General features: G+C 34.2%; 1 pseudogene; it reads left to right on the top strand.

Annotated features, from left to right (window-relative positions):
* Window positions 1-177: 177 nt before the first annotated feature.
* LOC113506675 lies at window positions 178-22,932 on the top strand (annotated as a pseudogene).
* The last annotated feature ends 196 nt before the right edge of the window (window positions 22,933-23,128 follow it).

A 23,128-nucleotide genomic window follows, 5' to 3' on the forward strand; every position in this document is an offset into this window, starting at 1 on the left:
CATTTACCTAATAGCTATTTTACAATGGTATAGTCTAAGTTAATCATTTGTTTCTATTCGCATCTTTGCAATTATAATTTATAATGTTTATGAAATTATTCAATTATATTGCGACTAAGTTCTTGGTTTCTAAACCGATCTCACCATTGCTCTGTCAAATTCATCTGACAGTTGGAAACCAACCCAACTCTGAACTCTGTTGACGTCACGAAGTCGCCCGCTCAAGTCATTGAAATTAGCTCACACAGAAAGTTGTTTTTTCCCAGCGAAAAGCAAGCAGGAAAATAATAGCTCACGTCATCGTTCCGTCTCTTGGAGTGCTCATGGTGCAACATTAAAATTAGTCATACGTGCGTGTGTAGTCATTATAGTTACAAATTTTGGAGACATTAGCTGTTCGCTCAGTGTTTTAAAAGTTCGGCACCGATAAAGTTGACTAAAAATGAATCCGTGGCAGCAAGTAAGTGGTTTCTTTTTTTGTAGTTATTAGTTTAGGCTTTGTGTGAAGGTCTTTCGTAATGCGCTGTTAAAATTTGAGACGAATTGGTCCGGTTGGTGTGTAAAAAGTTTGGTTATCCGATATCGGCGTATTTTGGGAGGCCGTTGCTTTGTTTATCACAATAATATTGATTTTTTCTCGGCTAAAAGTAATAGTTCAAATCAAGACTTTTGTAAAGAAGGTATTTTAACGATTACTTTAAGTTTTATCAAAAATAATAATGTTAGTTTATATGGAAGTAATAGATCTATAGGTTCTGACTCTAATTTTGTATGAAATGTACAAAGTAAACCAACTTTTGAAATAATTTGTTATGTACATAGATATTTCAAAGAGTCTAATTTGTCAAAAGTTTCTATAAAGTGACCTACTTTTTAACTTTAGTTATGGTTGTGTATAGAATATCAATATTATTATGATTATAATGTGTGTGTTATGAATGAAAAATAGAGCATGATTTCACCAGCACAATATGAGTAGACAATCACTGGTTATAGGTTTAATTAAAATGAGAAATCAGAAAATTCCAACTAAGTTATTTAATATTAAGATTACAAGCTATTGTTAGGTAGACAATGAATTGATTGTCATTTTCATTTCCTTCAAGGGCCAAGGATACCCGCAACAGCAATACCTCCATAATATTGGATTTAGCAACACAGCCCCACAGTCTTTTGGGAACCCGTTACCAATGCCAGGGTTTCCCACCATGGGATACCCAGCACCTCAGCCTGGCGGTGGTCCAGGGTACCCTCAGGTATCACAGGGTTATCCTCAACAAAGCTCGGGGTATCCAACAAGTCAGGGTTATCCAAACACTGCTCAAGGGTACCCATCTCAGGGTAGCCAGGGTTATCCTGCTCAAGGGGGCTATCCCCAGGCCCCAGAGGGCTATCCTCCTGCTCAAGGGGGCTATCCCCAGCAAGCTCAAAGCGGATACCCTCATGGGAATGCCCAAGCTGGCTACCCCCAAACTAACCAATACCAGGGTTATCCGCAACATAATCAGTCACAAAGTCATAGTCAACAAGCTTACAGTGTATCATCCGTGCCTGAAACAGCACAGGTATGTTAACACCTTTTTTAATCCACCTTTATCAATTCAGTACTTATGCTAAAAACAATAATTCTAGGTTGAATACTTTCACATATATTTTTTTAAATAGTATTGTAATCTACTATTGTTTATTTGTTTACCATTGTGCTAATCTGATTAAGCGACTTATTGTGATAAGCAAAACATGGGCTTGATGCATGGTTGGTATTAGTTGCATGCTCTATTGATTTTATTATCAGCTTTTGATTATTTGGCTAATATAATTTGCAGAACAGTCTATTTTTGCACATTTAGTTTAATGGTCATTATTGGTTTTGTTTGTGTTTTTCTGTAGTTTTTTTAGGATATTCACAGGAGCTAAGCTTTTTTAGTGTCTTCAGTCTTATACTGTACTAGCTGTTGCCCACTACTTTGTCCCCATGGGTAGAAGATATAAGTTATGATTTATACCTGCCCTGTTTTTTTCACATTTTCCATTGTATCCTCGCTACTATTAGTCGCAGCGTGATGGTTTATAGCCCAAAGCCTTCCTCGATAAATGGTCTATTCAACACAAAAATATTTTTTCAATTTGGACCAGTAGTTCCTGAGATTAGCGCGTTCAAACAAACAACTCTTCAGCTTTATATATTAGTATAGAAGTATAGATTCAAAAGTTCAGTAATTTTTGTTAGAGTTACTTGAATCTGTTCATTAATTTAATTATAATTGTCTTGCCATAATTTGCGTTGTAAAAACTTGTAATATTTAAAAAACGGGTATCCTAATTGCTGTATATCAATATAGTCGAAATAGAATACTATTCTATTCATCTACCATAAAAAAATTAACCTCCATTGCACATGTTAGGCTCAATTACATGGTCAGGTGGATCAGATATGTTTATCATGGCATTTCACATAGTACAAGAAAATACTTTAGATAACTTTGAATTTCAGAGCACTAGATTGTTATGAGTATTGCGAATTTAATCACAGACATAATTTATAATGCTTCAGCTCACATCCGAAAAAAACATGATATAAAACTGCTATTGAATCAAATTAAATATGTGTTATTGGAATGGGTTATGTACAACATAACATATGACATATTTTGATGTTATTTTATTCACTCATGCCATTGAGTTCTTTATAGTTTATATTTAAAATTGGAAAAGCCTATCAGTCGCAGCTTGCAGCTCAGGCCTTTGAGTATCCTGTTTCTATCAGAAATAAAAACAAACATTACATTATATGAAATCATTTCTGTTTGCCTTTCCAATACCTATTTACTAATTTAATTTAATATTAATCATCTTTTTCCCCTCTCTCTCGCTTTATAGAGCAGGTGTATCAGTGACATTGGAATAAAAATTATTTGTCAATTTACATGGTTCCAAAACGTCACTCTCAGGGACTAATAACTGCCAACTTATTTACTCCGTTGGCTCCGCGATCCGAATTGTGTCTTGGCGTCTGATACGAGAGAGATCCACTTTACCTGATCCTTGGCTACTTTTCGCCGGTCATCGGCATGAAGCGCCCGAAGGTCCGCCTCAACTATCACTCCAGCGATACCTTTTTTTTTTCCCTATCCCATCCCCTTCCCGCCGGGGGCGAGAGAGGGGTATGTGGGACTCCGCGGTGAACAGCGTTCCAGGTATACCACTAAAAAGACCCAGCGGCACTCCGACCTCACCTGAGTGGAGGGGGCCTGGGAGTCTATGTCGTCCAGTACTCCAGCGATACCTGGGTCAACTGACAAAATACTACTCATGCACGGTGCCATTTCATAGCCTGAGTCCCGATTTGAGTTTATATTACTAAGGTCAACTCTTATAAAGGCAAGCCTCGCTGCCTGTCCTTTTGTTTTGTCCCAAATAGTGCGGTTTAACGATCCGACTCGCTAGACATTTGTTGTAATGTTTATATTTACGAGACTAAATTGACCGCGTTTTATCTATCAAAACAATAACAATCAAAGGCTAATTAAGTCATTTAAGCTTTGATTGTTACTCAAAAAATATGCTATAAAATTAATGAATTTGTTTAGTTGTTCAGTTTTCTCGGCTTATATTTCGTGTTACAGGCATTATTAGCTGTCTGATAGGTAGTTCCAATTATCCTGTTAATTGATTAATATTGTATTTGTTTTTATATTAGATCGTCGATCGTTACCGCGAACTCATTTGAATCCAATAGGACTGAGTCACAGACCAATTTAAATGTAGAGAGGAAAACCAGGCCTTTGCCCTTCAGAGGAACTCCAATGGCCATAATAATAAAAGGGGATAATCAAATCGAGACTGCCTAAATATTAGCAACCACTAAACAACCAGTGTCACTAGTCGCCATATATTTGAACAAAATAAAAAAGAAACTTGCAATTTAAATTCGTTGCGAACATTATTGAGAGTAACACAGGAGGCTGGCGTCCGTACCTACTCGTACTGTGACTCTATTCAAGGAACAGTTTGCTGCAATTACATTGTTATGCTCACTTCGCCTCTCAGTACATTTATCAAGCAACCAACGATTCAGTCTTGGCATTGGTCCCACTACAATGGATGTAGTGATCACTAAAATCTTTGTTCTCACCTGTAAACCAGGCATTTGTATAATCTCGTGTTATGGTGTTAAATAGTGATGCGACTGTTCCCGTTTGTTTAATATAAGTATTGAGAATTAATATGTCCTCTGTAACATCTAATTCAAGTATGCGCAGTGCCTATAGAGCATCAATTGGTATACGGGAGGATTCAAATCGTTTCGTTATACGGTATTTATTTTCTTTTATGTGTTTCAATGATATGTTATTTGTTCCAATTGTGTCCGTTGAGAGACAATCGTGCATCACGCATAACTAGAGCTAACAAGTTAAATGCTTGATGCACGTTTACGGCACGTTTAGACTATTCATGTTTGCCTGGTGTTTGCAGCTGGTTGTATGTCTATAAATAGGCATAGACATTGAATCTATTACATCGGAATCTGAATTAGAAATATTTATTTGCTCAAACATCATTAAATCATTTAAGTAGAAAAGATCAACAGTCTTTTAGCGATGGTAATTAAGGTCCCTGCACTATGAGAGTTAACCAATTAGCGACATAAACTTCCTAGCAGTCCTCCGACTTGGAATAGGTTTTTCCCCTGATAAGGCACACAGTCCTCCAAGTAGAGTCAGTCATTTCCATTCATTTATATATTGCGTCCCGTTTTAATACCACTCAAGCTACCATATACGCTGAACAATTCGTTGGCAGCAAAGGATTCCCAATAATCATATTTTGTCTCAGTCAGTACTTAGGTAGGTAGTTACAGTAATGTACATTCTTCCTTATAGATAACAATGCCACTTAATGATATTACTTCTTATACTGTATCATTACACTTATAACCAACACGTGATTAATACTTGGACATGGAATGCTATCACATTAGTAAATACTTAATATCGTATCGATGGGCTACAACAACTATATTATGATTCGAAAGTCATGATTGTATAAAGAACTTTATTGTTATGTTTTTATATATCATGATTTCTCTCTATTTCTCTAAATGCTTGCTTTTCACGTGTAAATTACGTCAAAGGCTTTTACTACAGAAATATAACATTATTGTAAATTTAACAGTTTCCACATCTCACTTTATCGATTGACGGCCTATTCTTTCAATTTTATGTGTAGTATGTACAACTGTTGCTTATATTGGTTTGGGTAGGGTACTGATATTCTAGCTTTGATACGAGCATTTAAAGTAACACCTTTGCTAAAGTATGTTGGGCTTACGGGCTTACTAAATACTAAACCACACTTGTTTTCCTCTCTCTTCATCCAGACACTTGGATACCTTTAGCTTGATACATTATTTTCAATCATTAGGTGTTTGGTGGAAGTAGCATATAATGTAGAATGTATTTTTTATCTAGAAATGTTTTTCTGTGAAAAATATTGACTCCAATCGTATAAGTTATTACAAAACGTCTGTAAATGTAATCTAAATCAATCAGAACAGCATTTCTTTTTTAATTTTCTTGTGCACTTAAAAGTAAACTCATTTGATAACGTGGAAATGGTTCTATTTAATAATTTTGAATTCAGACTCCAGAATAATTTTAGTTTACGAGAAAACCATGAACATGGGGAGACAATCTCGACTCCTTACTGGTCTGGTCTCAAGTAGCCGTCAGCAAAGACAGATGCATTAAGGATGCAGAGGCCATATAGCCTGGAGTTTGTAATAAAAATCGAATGAAAAGCTCCAAAGACACCAAAATAGGCATCATAAACAAACTAAATTAACTTTACCATTTAAGGACTATTACTTTAACACGAACTTCTATTTCAGACGAAACCAACCGTAGTGCCCGCGAATCCTTCGACCCTCGCGAAGATGCCGCCGTCCTCAGGAAGGCCATGAAAGGCTTCGGCACAGACGAGAAGTCCATCATCCACGTCCTGTCCAGACGCACCAACGAACAGCGTCTCAGAATCGCCTTCGAGTTCAAGACTTTATATGGAAAGGTGAGTTATTTTGATAGATGCTCCAGTGTACGGCTTGGTTGAGTGGTTTTTACGGTAATGACCTCTGTGTGAGGTGTTGAGGGTTTGATCCCATCATAGGATTTATATATGGGGGTGTGCCGGAGTGCTATTCTGAATGCTTGGTTTAAATCTGAATGTTCTTGGGTATGTGATTTGAATTGTCGAATGAAATTTCTGTAAAAAGGGCAGATTTCGATAGCATTGAAGCTATTTTGTTCAACGTTTGTTGTACTGGATAGGATATCTGATCCCTGTTAAAAAAGAAAGAATATTAAATTATATGCCTTTCTTAAGGTAACTCTCCAAAATCGTATCGAACAAGTTTCTACATTCCTCTATAATGTAGGTATTATGTAAGCGCAATTCCGCGTTAAAATTTATTATGTATGGCTATAAATTCATGTGTGATTAAGCTACTATAAAAACGTTTTCAATCATTAACAAAAGAGCACGATGAGGCACGAGGTATGTTTACATTCATGTGGTAATTCGTTGCGTACCGTAGACCACACGTCAATGTGAAAAACGAAGTGCGAAAATAAACTTTATTGCTTCGAAATAAAATACTTTTTGAGGTAAGCCACTGATGAGTAAATATCAAACAGTGCCTGTACTATGAGATCCGAAAACGGGATTTCTGGTGTAGAAGTGAGACGCCCTTGTCGCTAAGCAATTGTTGAGTACCGTCTAGCTTACACAAAGGCAATTGTCCTTTGGTCTCGTTACTGGGTTGTAAGCTAATTGTTCAACCCATACAAGGGCAAAACGTCACGTGCAAGCACGATGCACCAACTACTAAAAAACAGTTCGGTTCATTCTCACTGTTGGAGTAAATACTTTTTGGTTGGGAATGGCAACATTCCTACGATAAAAAACATGGTACAGGTGCTTATTGTGACGTCATTAAAAACTAGTAGTTAATATGATAGTCATAAAGATGATTATCGTCCATCCTTTGTTTACAGCTGACTTTGATAAGAATCTGAGTGTTGTACGACGCTGTACTCCAGTTATCTTCAATTACCGTATTTCTTCACTGTAAAGTACTTCAGCTACTTACAGGTAGCTTCCGTTCAACTTAGAAATAGGACGGAATATTCTAGAATTCTTGATAAGTTATGATCATGAGCTGGCTATTTGAATAATAGGTACAATTGTAAATATTGTTTGTGCCCACTTGTGTTTGTTGTAGTGTGATTGTCAGGCCCTTAGATTATAGAAGACCTTTTATGCTTTTACCTTTTTTCATACCATAAAAGGTCTTCTTACATATCTATCTGTCGCTATTTATACCTTAAAGAGACAACGGACGCATTCATGGTGGCATAAATCCTTCTTTATTTAGGTATTCAGTTCTAAGGTCATTATTGTTATTATAGATCGATAAAAATAGAGGTAAATACATAAATATCAGTCTTTAGGGGACAAAGTTTACCAATTCACTAAATGTATCCATTAATTCATTAAGCCAGCCATTTCCAATTTGTTTTTAATTAAGAAATGTGTCAGGTATATTGTTGGTCAGTTAATTGATATTTACTGTGTTACGTCAAACAGCGTTTATATTATTACTAATTTTACTAAGTAACAGGGTATAAATAATAATAATACCTACAGTATTCTTATGTTTAGTTTAGGCATGTCTGGGTTTGGGCAAGATGAGTCTCCGATTCCATACAACATGTGGTTTTTCTTCCAACTTTTTCTTATAAATACTTTTCCCTTTTAAATTTTTTCTTTTTTCTTGGTTTAAAGCTTCTTTAAATTGTCGCACAGCCATACCCTTACCGTATTTACTTCATTACTTTTTACAAAGGCCTTGCTGCTTGCAATGCATGTTTGTTCCTCGACGACCTAGTAAACGCGATACATGCATATTCCGACACGAAACATTTGTTTTTCTGTGTATTGAAATAGAACATGCACACTTTTACATTACTTTAATAGCCTATTTGCCATTCGTTTGTGAAATGCAATTTATTTTCATCGTTTTGAGATCTGCCATCAGGAATTCTAAAATCGTGTTTTAGACAGAATTTAGTATCTGTTTTCCAATATTCATTGCTACATTTTTGTCTGCGTCAGCGACTTTTGTCTTTCTATTTAAAAGAATCGAGCGCAATCATTATTATTATCACTCAAAGTTTCAGTTGCTTCTTGCCCATGGGCAAGATCACGGGCAGATGCTAGTATGATAGGCAATAAAGACTCGGCAGTCGTCCAAAGTTTACGAGCATTGCAATAGAGCTCTTGATCTAGAAGTTAAGGTCATCGACCGTGAGATGGGGGTTCATTGCTTTTCTCAATATATCATTCTTATTATGTAGAACCTAAAATATGCGTTATATTTGTGTTTCGAAAAGTATCCATTCATGTATTCACAAAATTGTCTATCTATTTTAGCAGCTGCTTTACAATACAGTCCGCAATATATTTCCTTTTTATCAAATTTCCGAAACGCTAGAAGTGTCAAGATATATGGAAATGAAGATATATTATGGTAAAATATAGAAAACAATGGAAATCTCTAAACCGACAAACATTTAATTTTTTGATGTCAATTTCCAAAAGCAGTATCAATATTCACATTTCTTTTTCATCACATCTTCTAAACCAAAAATATAATCGTTATAACTTTATAGTGTCCTATTACTGTCCTGACATATTTTTGTTACATCGGAACCAATCAATCTTCATTGTTCTACTCCATATTTCGTATAACCTCATTATTCCCCCAAAATGCTGGCTATAGATATCCCTACATGACTTGCAAGTCTATTGATCCTCGTACTGAGAAGTACATAGGTAAACGCTATTATGTACACGTATATATTTACATCGTAATTCCTAGAACAAACATATGCTTATTTATAATGTCACATATAGGTTTCTTAAGTCGTTTTCCTGTAATTTTCTTCTTATTAAATGAATTTGTCGTTACGCATTATTATATTTAAATGTACTCGAGTTTTCATAAATAGTATCTACTGGTATTTTATCGATTTCCTGATTCACTAAGAGTGGATATTACTTGTAATTTGTTTCCTATTTCCTTATTGCTTTTGTTTGATTTATGTTAATCGAATTTCAGTTTCTTTTCAATGGCATGATGTGGTCTAATATTAAAAAGTACGGATTTTTTCGTGATGACCCAGATCTTGTTTGTTATTTTACTTATTCCTTGAACTCAGAAATCGGAATGCAATACTTCGAAATCATTGCAGTTTGATTCCAAAAAAGGTTCCAGTCTCTTTAAAAGCCAGAACTTAATTTCGCGTATATTTTTTACTAGGATCTCGTGTCAGACTTGAAGAGTGAAACAAGTGGCAAGTTTGAGGATCTGTTGGTCGCGCTGATGACTCCACTGCCGCAGTTCTACGCGAAGGAACTACATGATGCCATCGCGGGAATCGGAACTGACGAGGACGTGCTCATCGAGGTCATGTGCACCATGTCCAACCACGAGATCAATGTCATCAAACAAGCTTATACTGCAAGTAAGTAGCTTCTATTTTTACTAAAACCCTAATAGCGGTTATACCCTGGGGACTTGTAAAATGATCAGAAATTATCCTTGTTTTGAGGAATTTCGCATGCTAGCTAAAACTGCCACAAAAGGTGATGATTAGCCTTGGCTAAATAAATAAGTTAACAATTTTTTTTTTATTCATTCATAAGTAAAGATAGTAATTGTATGATCTTTAAGAACTGGTTTCCAAATTTCTTATCTAGATCTTTTTAGTATTCTTATATTCTAACTAAGGATACAACCAATCTTTACTAACTAAAACAATTGGTATGAAATTGCGTAAATTGCAGTAAAAACCAGCGGTTTCTTAGACCGCGAGTCCTTGGGCGTGTGATGCTCTAACTAATGAACTGTTTCCTACGAACGTGCCTAAAATAACACCGTTTCAATGTTTCTAGTACAATTGCAAATTATACGCTTCGTTAATTTTTGTCAGAGCGTCTTGAAGCCCATAAATGTCAAGTATTCAGTCATTCTAGTGAATGAAAAAGTAGGTTCAGAGAAGAAAAATAGCGTATTTGCTGATGACTTCGGTGTCGCCATTTAATATTATGAAAGCAGACAAAACACGACCGATTCTAAGCACTCTTAGGGGATGTTACCTAAATTACACCAGGAGTCTAGCGCTAATGTAATTAATTTATACTTTTACGAGCTCTCTTACATATTATCCACAAGGTTACATGTTATGCGGCTGGATATCACTTAATAGGCATGTTTTACGCCCATTTTCATCAGAATGATATTATTTGGGTCGTATCCAAACGTCGAATAGTTAAGTCATAATGACGTCATTCTGGTACTTATGCTTTTTTGGAGTCATGGTTATGAGTCAACTGTTTTTGTTGATGGTCATTTTTGTTATCTAGTAGAGTAGCGGGCGAGCAGAATTGTCGTTAGGGGAATCCATAGATAAGATACATGATATTAGTGGCCTTGTAAATGCCGAATTACATTCAGTACTTTGGTAGATCAATCCCAGGAAGTTTCAGTTTTCCTTTTGAATCATATGACGGAAAAATGATTCTTGATACTCACATCGATTTGGTATTTTGGTAAACACTATCAGCTTTCCTAGAACAAATAATATGGGCATAACTCCAACAAGAAATACATCGAACTGTTATTGTTATACGTCAACGACAGCCCTTTCTTTCCATTACTTATTATTCTTATGTTGGCATCGATCCCAATTGTGCGAATGTAAGTACGAGCAAACAATAAGGGTGTGTCCTGTTCTGTGAAAGCGAATGTGAATGTCTCATGGGTCGATTCCCAGACGAATAATTTCAACTTATGAATCATTGATGTTCTTCGCATGAAAACAAATCGTAGAAATAAAATTTTAAAGATGTACATTAGCTCCTAAAATTGGAAACCTAAATATTGGATGTTTTGTAGGTGAGGTTTTGTATAGTAGGTAGTTAGGTATACCTACTGAAGTGAGGGCGGACGTTGCTTTCTGTTATTTACTACCGAATGGTGTTTTACTACCACTCAACTTATCCTTTTGCAAATGGAATACAGGATAGGGTCGCAAAACTGCTGTAAGTCTCTTTCGAGGCTAGTCGTATCAATGTCTCATAGTGAATACAATAGAAATAAATAAATATAAATAATAATGGAATTAAGTGATAACAATAACATAACATTAAGAAACACGCGAATTGTGCGTTCTCAGTCTAATATTTCTCTTAATTCATTAGACTCCTCACCAACTCTTAGTGTGCAAAGCATGATGGATTTATCGACTCATGTTAAATCTGATGAGGTGATAGAATTGCAAAACATAATTAAACGGCTACAAAATGAACTACTGGCCGCTCATTCCGAAATTGAGTCTTTAAACTTAGATAATTCTTCACTGAAACAAAAATTACAGGAAGAAATAAGCAAATATAACCAACTTAAAAAAACGTGCAATACTTTAAGCATGAGTTCAGTTACCTCGTCAAACAAGCTAAAGAGGAATAAGAAAGGTGAATCAAAGACAAAATCAAACTTTTCTGCAAGAAAACTAAACCTAGATCTCGAATTCCATACACCTAAGACAACTTCATTACCACACTCTCCAAGACAAAATAACTTACCCATCAATATTAAAGAAGATAATGTTACTGAGGATCAAAAAACCCAGGAAAATTACCAGAAGGGAAGTACCACTTGCGAGTCTCAAACATCTCCAGCGACTAATCAACAAGTCAATTGTATTAAAAACTCGGTACCTGAATGTGGACAGGTAATTCTCCTAGCAGATAATCAAGGTAAAGGCGTTGTGCAGAAACTTATCCATAACAAGAAAAAACTAATGTTGACAAATTATAAAATTCATTCAATTAGAAGACCGAATGCGAAAGCAAAATATGTTCTAGCGGACTGTAGTAACTTAGCGAAAAGTTTGACAAAAAGTGACTATGTTGTGTTAATGGTAGGCAGTAACGATTCTAATCCAGTGGAATTTATGTCTGAAGTATCTATAGCGCTACATCACCTCAAAGTCTGTAACGTATTTGTCATTAATGTCTTTCATAATCGCTACCTTAATGAATATAAAATTAATTCTCAATTAAAACTTCTATCTCAAAACTACAAAAATTGTACGTATATTGAAACTAATCCAAATATAGACATCTCGACACAAATTATTCACCAAATAAATATTGCACAATATACGAACACATTTCTTTCATACAATGACCACAAACTAGTAAAGAGTAATAATTTTAGAAATATTGTTCGAAATCAGATTACAAAACGAAATTCAGCAGATGCGGCACCGACTGTCAAACCTAAAATCAACAACACCATTATATTGGAACCAAGAAAGGGTACAATACCGTTTTATTTTCCCGTTATTAAAAAAACATTACAAATAGAACCTGACTGCAAATTGACTAACAGAAGCAAATTTTTTCGTAACTAAGTACTCTCACACAATTTTTCATCAAAATATTGCTGGTGCGTTAAATAAAATACCCGATTTAGAAATTGCGTTACAAGAGTTAAAAGAGTTAAAGAAAAATGTTATAATAGTATGTCTGAGCGAACATTTCTTGAAAAAGAACGAAGAAAGTTACTTAAACCTAAACGATTTCTATATGGCTGCGAGCTACTCACGACTTAATCAACGACGTGGAGGTTCTTGTATACTGTGTAGGAAAGGTTACAAAAGCACTGAACTTGATGTGACAAAAACCTTTGCTGAAGATAAACATTTTGAGATCTGCGGCATACAACTAGATAAACCTAAAATAATCGTACTTTCTATATACCGAACACCCAACTCAGACGTAAAAAATTTTTTCAAACATTTATCAAATATTCTATCGAAATTACGAAAATAAAAAACATAAAATAGTAATCTGTGGGGATTTTAATATAGATTTAGGAGCGTCCGATAAAAATAGTATCCAATTTAAAGAATTAATAGTTAATCAGGGATTACAATATCATATAAATAAACCTACTAGACTCAACAAATGTATAGACAATATTATTAGTAACATTGACGGTGCCATAGGCGAAACTTTCAATTTCTATCTCTCTGACCATAATACCGCTCAAACTATAACGGTAGAACACCAGGATTTAAATAACAATAGATTCTACAATATGACTTTAAAAGACTTAAGTAAGGAAAATATTAATAAATTTGTTAATTACATTGGTAGTATAAGTTTCAATGAAATTTGTGAACTAAAATAATGTCAATGACGCCTTTAATGAATTTCACGATTTGTTGACACTATTTCACAAACTTTGTTTTCCTACAATAAAGGTAAAAATAAAACAGAATAATAAAAAACCTAAATGGATAACCAAAGGTGTAAAAATAAGTAGTAAGACTAAACGGTTATTAAGGTATAAATATTATTTAAATAAAAATAGTGAAAATAAGCAACAATTTAAAACTTATTCCAGACTCCTAAAAAAATGTATCAATAACCTACAGTCCCTATGTAACCGTAGAGTTATAGCCCTTTCACGAAATAAGGTAAAAGCCACGTGGGATATTGTGAAAAAAAAGTATGGGTAATGTTCTGCCTAGAGAATTTATCGGTAGTATTATTGACAACTCTATAACCCTTACTTCTGGGTCTGACATATCTAATAAATTTAATAACTATTTCATTGACATTGCCAATAATAATTCATTCAATTCAATTAATAATAATAACACTGACTTGCTTAGTATACAATCACAGGACAATAGTATTTTCTTAGAACCTACAAGTGCAACGGAAATATATTGGGTAATTCATTCGCTAAAAATACCAAATCGGCTGGTTATGACGGCATCACAACAGATCTTATTAAATATATTGCTCGTTATATTGCTCCGCCTTTAGAGCACATTATTAATCTGTCTTTTGAACAGGGTTGTTTCCCTGATAGATTGAAATTATCATTGATTAAACCACTACACAAAAAAGGCACAAAATCAGACGTAAACAATTATAGGCCGATAGCGTTAACTCCAATATTATCAAAAATATTTGAAAAGATAATGTACAAAAGATTGCTTAAATACTTAGATAAATTTGAAATTTTAGTTCCGCAACAATATGGATTTAGACAGAATAAATCGACTACCATGGCAATATTTACCTTAGTAAAAAACATCTTAGAAAATATGAATACAAAAAAACCATCCTGTGCCTTATTCTTAGATTTAAGTAAAGCATTTGACCTCGTTGATCATAATAGACTTATAGAGAAACTTGAAAAGTATGGTGTCAGAGGCCCAGCGAAAAAATGGTTTCAGTCGTATTTAAGTAACAGACAGCAGATAACAAGGATAGCTAAACTTAATAAAGTAACAAATACTATTGAAGATTTTGATTCTGTTCCACGTACTAATAGCTGTGGCGTGCCTCAGGGTAGTATCCTGGGGCCGCTATTATTTCTTGTGTACATTAACGACCTACCACAGTCAATAAGTCATCAGTGTGTCCTATTTGCAGACGATACTACTATCATCATAAAGAGTAATCAACCCCAAAATTTGAGTTCTCAGGTCAACAAAGCATTAGGTGAAATTATTAAATGGCTAGATACTAATAAGTTAAAAATAAATATTTCCAAAACTAATGTAATTTATTTTAAAACATGGAAAAGTAAGCCCATACAACTTAATGTATCTTATAATACTAGTGTTATAGAACAAATACATTGCTCTAAATTCCTGGGTATAACGGTAGACGAACATATTACTTGGAAAACTCATATCGAAAATGTATGTGTAAAAATTAATAGATTTGTCTTCGCTTTAAGAAAAATTACATGTATAACATCCATGCAAACTGCCCTAATGGTATACCATGCATACGTTTGCTCGGTTATCCGCTACGGTATCATTGTGTGGGGAAACTCTTCAGATATATCACGAGTGTTCATTGCTCAGAAGAAGTGTGTTCGTGCAATGTTTAATATTGACTGGTGTGATACATGTAAACCCGCATTCCAATCAAATAACCTCTTAACGGTTCCCTGTATTTATATCTACGAGATTTCTAAATTTGTGAAAAATAATCCTCAATTTTTTGTGTCCAACAATAATATAAATAAAAGAAAAGCTACTCATTTAGAATTTCAGTTACCTATTCCTAGATTAGAGTTATTTAGACGAAGCTGTATTTATATGGGTCCCTTAATATATAACTCTTTACCAAAAACTATAACCGGTCTACCTCCAAATAAATTTTGTGTAATGTTAAGAGAATGGTTATGTCAGCAATGTTTTTACTCAGTTGATGAATTTTTAGCAAAAAACCCATGTAAATTCTACAATTGTGAACGATCTGTGAGGTATAGACTGTAAATTAAAATAAGTTGAATTGTTATAAATGTTCTATTTCTGTGATAATACTATATATTTGAACTGTATAAAGATTTGCATGTCGCCAAGCGGCAAGATGTATATGGCACCTTGACAATGTTTTACCACCATTATGTACCTACATTTTATGCAAATAAAGAATTATTATTATTATTATTTGTATCTCTTTTAATTCACGGGTTAACTTCATGGGAAGAGACCCGGTCCTTTTTAAAGGCGTACACGGGGACACAGGTCCAACGCGCAGAGGCCTTCTTGAGAACTTTAATCTACAATGTGATGGGGCATCTACTAGGGATCATTCACCTCCGCTCTATGGGAGAACAGACATGAAGAATCCAAAGTAGATGCAAAACTATTGCAAGTATGTATGTAAAAATAATTAGGCTATTATAAAATGAGGCATGTTGTGTGGACCAGTTCCTTAGATAATTCGGAGAACTATGGCACCTGCCTTTTTACACATGGTAATGCAAAACAAATTGGCAGGCGGTGACTCGCCGCTCACTAGATGGGCCCCCTATGATACCGTCACGATTGACAGCAGGTGGGCAACACCAGTGCGAGCGGCTAGGGGTGTAGAGAGGTGCGACACCGATTTCACCATCGCGGGTCACGGACCCGGAGCGGGTTTCCTCGTTATTACGCCATTAGACACTTCCACCCCCGAGCATATAGCTCTAGCGACCCCTCTCTAGCCAGCCAGTTAAGGCAAGAAAGAGCTGGGAGTCCCCATAAAGAGTGACCCCCTGGGGCATTCAGGTTCCGTTGTGTCGCTACTCACAAACAGCTCGCCACAAGCTGCCCTGCGGATATATGCTCCTACATAGACCTTCAGATACATTTTTTATTTATATCTCAAGGTTTGAAAAAGCATACTAATATGCCCTCTGGTCTTGCGTTATTCCCATGATGAGATAACGACTCGCCCCGAGGGGTTTATTATTATTATTATTATTATTATTATTAATTGGAGTGCAAGAAATACGTGTATCTCTAATATACATACTGGGATTTGATTTCAAATCTCGCCTTGTCTTAAGGCTACAAAGAAGTGGTACCAGTTAAATTGATGATTTGATGTATTTTATTTTTATTTACAGTGTACGGAACTCTCTTAGAAGACGACCTGCGTGGTGATACATCTGGCAACTTCAAGAGGCTCATGACTTCTCTTTCCATGGTATGTATCTGTTTAACTTAAACTAAAATTTGGAATCATTCATTACTTTTTGATGCAAATGCGAGCTTGGAATTAAGTGACCAAGTTTTAGTAGAAATTAACGAGGGCTGAAAGAAATCTTGAAGTTTATTTTTGGCCCCAGAGTAGCCTGATGTTATTTTATTAGAAACTACTACCCTCTGTAGATATTTGGAAACGTTCCAAATTTTGTATTTTGAACTCAAAAAAACATCGTTAGATTCTAATTTGTCCAATTGTGGTTTCCAGGGTAATAGATCTGAAGACTTCCATGTAGATCAAGAAAAGGCGCGAGAAGATGCCAGAAGTTTACTTCAAGCTGGTGAGTTTTTACATAATGTATCTTATTTCTATGCATTTAAGTTGCTTTTATTATGATAACAAAATCGTAAAAAGTGTTTAATTAATGACACTAGTTGCTTGCAGGAATTTAGAGTTTAGTTTGGACTATATAGAAAAATATTATTAATTATAAAACATATTTTATTTTTACAATATCTTGTCTGATTGCATAGTTTACCTTTATTATACCTGTCTTTATAACATGTGACGTATATAAATAAAAAACAAAAGTTGTTTTTCATCGCTTACGCCTTATAATAGGACGGATCTCGTTGTTTGCCTTGAACTATTTGTTACGGCTACAATAGTCTAGAGTATAGACTAGACTAGACTGTTCGTTCTGACCTGATTCGTTCGTGTCTTGCTAACTATTATAACTTGAATTATTAACAAAAAACTGATATTAAATAGATATTATATTTCTATTACCTAAATAAAAAAAATAAGTTTTCTTTTCAAGTAGGCCGTTTTTCTGGCAGTTCTTACAGTATACTACCTATTATTGTATTATTTTTATCAACTCCTAGAAGACACTGAAGTAATAGTATTATATTAGTAGCTGTTGCCCGCGACTTCGTCCCCGTGGGTAGATATTTATATGTTATGATTTATACCTGCCCTGTTTTTTTTCACATTTTCCATTGTATCTTCGCTTCTATTAGTCGCAGCGTGATGGTTTATAGCCTAAAGCCTTCCTCGATGAATGGTCTATTCAATTTGGACCAGTAGTTCCTGAGATTAGCGCGTTCAAACAAACAAACAAACTCTTCAGCTTTATATATTAGTATAGATATCTAGATTTTAATGTTCACTTTCTTATTCTTATTATCTGTAATTTCTCTTTAATTTATCTCTATCTTTTCTTTAATTAACACCCAATTCAATAAGCTGATAAAAATATTATTCCTAACCTATTACTAGACAAAAGTTTCTTAACTTTACTATGTCATGTAAATATGTTAACACCATGTTTCGCGGTACATTGACTACTTGTCAGCAATACAAAGCGGTTTGACATGTCCTTGTAATGTTCCGAAGCAAACTCGTGTGTCATTTGTTTAAAACATAACGCACTTGTTGAATACAAATTGTGTAACGTAGTTGTATTGGTGTTTAAGCTATAGTGGGGTTGAATATTTTCATATACGTATATATATATTTTTTTGTTCCATTCCCCTATGGTTGACTAATACAATGTCAAGACGGATGCCTATTGTATTGTATATAAAATAATAATCTTGATAAGTCCCAATGTTATCTTAAAGTCTAGAAAGACTTTATATTTATTTAGCAATTAAACTAATAAATTCCCGATTATAATGTACCTACTTAGCTTGTATTGACTTGACAACACATGTGCTACGTGCGAATCGAACTCAGTTCAAGAGCGTTCACCTTGACTTTATAAGCATTACACTTGTTTGTTTGCAAGATTAAAATATATTGGAACGATAATTAGCAGTAGGTAATTTTGTTCTTTCATATATCACCTTGTATGCACTAGGTACTCTGAATATCCTCAATTAAAAGTATCGAACGAGCTTCAAAAAGGCGCCCTTGAAAGAGAAAACTAGAATTTGGGATTCGTTCCTGTTTTCAGAACTATTTCTAAACACTGTGAGTACTTAGGCCACAGTTATTTATTAGTAAGGCCTTGCTCACGCGTATTTATCGGTATAGCCCGACTAGTTTATCTTGCGACCCCGCTACCGTATTAGCTTATGATTAAGGACTCTGGTATCGTTTGAAACTAATTGGGACACTCAAGATAAATATTAAATGAATAATTTATAATTAGACCTCATTAAATTTATTATAATAACTTAAGCCACGATCGGTTTGTTCGGTTCGTGTAGACAAATAAAACCCCGATATGTTGAAACCTTGAACCAGTTTCGCATCTCACTTAATAACCTACATTCAGATCAATGCACTTGGTAATTAGTGCGGATCAGTCACAGCATCTGAATGCTGACTCTCTCATCATACGTAACTTTCATTTACTTGACTTGATTTGATTTATTTTGACTTTGATGGCCCTGTTGTTCAGATTGTTACGAAAAAAAATTGGATTCCTTTATGGGCTGAAAAACACCGAAAAAGTCCAGATTATCGCAACATTGATTTACGTAAAGACAGTTCTTATTTTTAAATAATTAGTTAAAAAATTGTTTACTTTATTAGTAGTTATCTATCTTCCTCCCGTTTAATTATCAAAGTCACAAATGCGTAGTTGGAAATACCAATTACAATGTTCTTAAATATTTCTCAGAATAGTGTTGTCGCTAAGCGGTAAAGCTCTTAAATAAAAAGAAAAAAAAAATATTTCTCATACATTGTGTATCTGAACTAATCTATATAATCTTGCGATTCTTATTAAACCCCGACGCAAAAAGAGGGGTGTTATAAGTTTGACATTAATGTCCGTTTGTCATCATAGCTCCCGCACGGAGGGACCGATTTAAACTTATTTTTAGTTTCAGTTTATTTTGTACTAAAGGTAAATGATGTGTGAGTATTCCTAGTTCCTAGACATGTTTGATAAAAATCTGCCGTTTATAAGTTGTGAGAGTTTTCATTTACCTGATTATTTGAAATCTTGTTATTTTTATGTAGATTACAGTCAATACAGTGACAAATGTCTTTTCATTTCATTCTTGATGTTTAATCCCAATATAGTAATGGCTGTAAAGTTTTAATTTTCCCGATTTTAAAATCTTATCTTGTTGTTTTTATATAGGTTACAACGTATTCAGTGACTAATATCTTTATTCTGAATGTTTGATCCCACTATAGTACCTAATGACTCACTAAATACGTCTGATCATACGATTTGCTTCCCCCGCATTACTCAACCTTGTCCTTCATTGAAGCCGGCTGTTATGATTAACGCATTCGTTCAACTGTGACGTGGTAACATGTCAGTGCAAACGTCACTTGTTTTGATGAGTCATCAAGAGTGACGTATTTTGTATACGGTTTGTTTATAGTGCTATGAAAGTTTAATGACTCCCACTGATGCAATTTAGTCACACTTTGATGAATGTCTTACGTGACCTATGCTAAAGATTTTAAGAATGGATGAACGATAGTGTTAACGTCAAGGATCTTTATAATATGAAATAAATAAACTCGTTTGTTTTAAAAGATCTGATTAGATTCTGCTTCTATCCTTACAAACAATAATATCAGGCCAGTGACGACAAAAAAAACAAGGTTTTGTATTCGCTGAATAAATGATACAACGGAATAACACTACTTTATGACAAAAAAAAACTAGCCAATTAACTTAAAATAATTTCATACAAAAAACGACCCTGAAACCACTCAGCTAAGTAACATTTTCCTTCAACAGGTGAGCTTCGCCTCGGTACAGACGAATCCGTCTTCAACGCAGTGCTCTGCTCCCGCTCGTTCCCGCAGCTGAAGGCTATATTCAACGAGTACCAGTTCCTCACAGGACATGATATTGATGATGCCATCAAGGCTGAGTTCTCCGGTGACCTTGAGAAGGCGTTGAGAGCTATCGGTAAGTTATAAATACCTAACTATGTAAGTAGATATATTATGTATGTTATCGCTAGGACGCTTTACAATGTTATACCACGCGTTACAGTTATACACATAAATATTTATTGATAAATGTTTTTTTTTATTACTTTACGTAGGTTATAGTGGTATAGGTCATTGTGAAAATTACATTAAGTTAATATTAGATAATTGTTAAGATGCAGTTGTTGAACAACCTCTAAGACAAAAGTCAAATCATTTATTGCGAACACTGTGTTTGTGAAATATATTTTGTATATTTTCATATCAACTCCTGGCAGCGATCTTCTACATCTTTGAAATAAAACAAGACGTCAAAGTTAATATTTCTCAAATTTATTTTTTACAGTTAAAATCGTCCGCAACAAGCCACTGTTCTTCGCGGAGCGCCTCCACAAGTCGATGAAGGGCCTCGGCACTAACGACCGCCAGCTCATCCGCGTCATGGTCACGCGCAGCGAGATCGACCTCGGAGATATCTCGGACATGTTCCAGACTAAGTACGGAGAGACACTGCAAAGCTGGATAGAGGTAAATTGTTAACGTATTTAATGATTTTCAACCTTATTCAAAAGGGAAGAGATTCTCAATTCGTCTGTACTTTTTTATGTGGGTTTTTCGGATTGTATGAACTAATTTTGCTGTTTATATTTTATTCAACTTGAAACAGCCGTCATTTAGTCCCATAAGAATGCCAACAAGTTCGGTGCAGTAGTTTTTATTTGAAGTTGGTTGTATGTTTTTGTTCTCATAACATTTTTGTGTTATGACTTATTATTCTTTATTTTTTTGAGGATAAGAATATATCTGGCTGTAAATTTCACTCACTGCGCCAAACGCTATTGTACACGCTTTTGACAATCATTTGGATACTCCACAGATGACTGTTCTGATTTGTTTTTGAGGTACAAAGTTATAAATTTCGTTGTGCAGGAGTCGTTACAAAAATGAAGCACTGGAAATAAAATAAACCTTACTTATTTTTACCAAAGCATCACTACATTTAAACGTCACCACGTTTGTTCCTTGTTATAACATGTGATATTCAACATTTTTCCAGGGCGACTGCTCCGGCCACTACAAGAAATGCCTCCTGGGTCTGCTTGGCCTGTACTAACCACAATGCTTACATCGCTTCAACACGAAGTACATAATACATATACAATAAGTTTCATTCATTATTATTAGTCTCCGTTATTTGATATTATTACGTCATCACGTAGTTTAAGTACGTCTGAAGTATCTCAATGTTTTTGGTGTAAGTTTTCTATTGTCTAAATGTATTTTACTAAATGTTACTACTGTGTGAAAGTAAGAGCGTCTTTATTGCTGTAGTGATAAGGTTGGTTTTTGTTACTCATTAATATTGGAACCATTTATGTTAAGATTGAAATTATCTCTATTATTGACAGAAGTGAGCTAGCAGACATGTAACAAATTTTAACCTTAAAAAAATATAATGGCTATCTTCTACAGGGCCTTTATACGTGCAACTTACTAATTTCATCTGACCTATAATATATACTGTAGCAAGAAATGCACTGAAAACATTTTTAAGCCGTTGCGATATACAAATTATTCTATAAAGTAATATATTATTATATCTTAAACGACAAAATAGATCTTAAGCAAACATCTTATGTCTACTGATCTTCATTTTATTACTATAGAGTTGTTGCATTTTTGTATTTATTTAAAGATACAAAAAATCTAATGTCATTTATGTCATATTCCATGTAAGCCGTCCGCGCGATCTGGTAACGAAAATCTCGTTAGTTTTATCAAAAAGTATTTTTTTTTATACTGGTCTTTAATTTTAAAAATACATACAAATTATATTTATTAAAAATTATTATTTTATTATACACATTTTAATGGCTTTTAGCTATTGCGTGCCTAAGGCAAATAAATGTAAGCTGGGATCGAAATGCCCCAATTAACAAAATAAAATTAACTAAAATTATGATTAATTATTGGGTCTAAAGTATGTGAATTTCATAAAATTGGAGGAACGAGATCTTATGAATTTTGATAAATTAACTAAATTCGAATACTAATGTTAAGAAATTAAAAACTAAAAAAATAAAATTAAGCTAGACTGATAAAGCAAAACTTTGGCAATCACTCTTATAAAAAAATACAAAATTATTCCAATGTCGGAATTAGATCATATTTTCATCATTCTCATATATTTTTGTTCTAAGAGCCCAATGTTTGTCAGCATTTACGTATAAATACTATAAAATACTTGTTTAACTTATCTTCAATATAATTAAAACAATTTTATTATTTACACCCTTTTTAAGTTGTCTTATTTCAATAAGTATAACTTTTCATACCACCAACCTATATTAAAATAGAAATATAATTACATTACAACACTTTTTTTATTTTGTGTTTTTACTATCATTACTTCCTGTTCTTACATATTTATATTCAAACATTACAAATTAAAAAGGCATTTATCACCCCCCCCCACCCGTTTTAGCAATATTTTGTTTGTTAAATAATTGCCAGAGTCAAAAATACGCATAACAATTTTTACGATTGATTTAATATTAAAACTATACCTAAGTAAATG

Source organism: Trichoplusia ni (assembly GCF_003590095.1).
Source record: "Trichoplusia ni isolate ovarian cell line Hi5 chromosome 22 unlocalized genomic scaffold, tn1 tig00003302_group21, whole genome shotgun sequence".
NCBI classification, from domain to species: domain Eukaryota; kingdom Metazoa; phylum Arthropoda; class Insecta; order Lepidoptera; family Noctuidae; genus Trichoplusia; species Trichoplusia ni.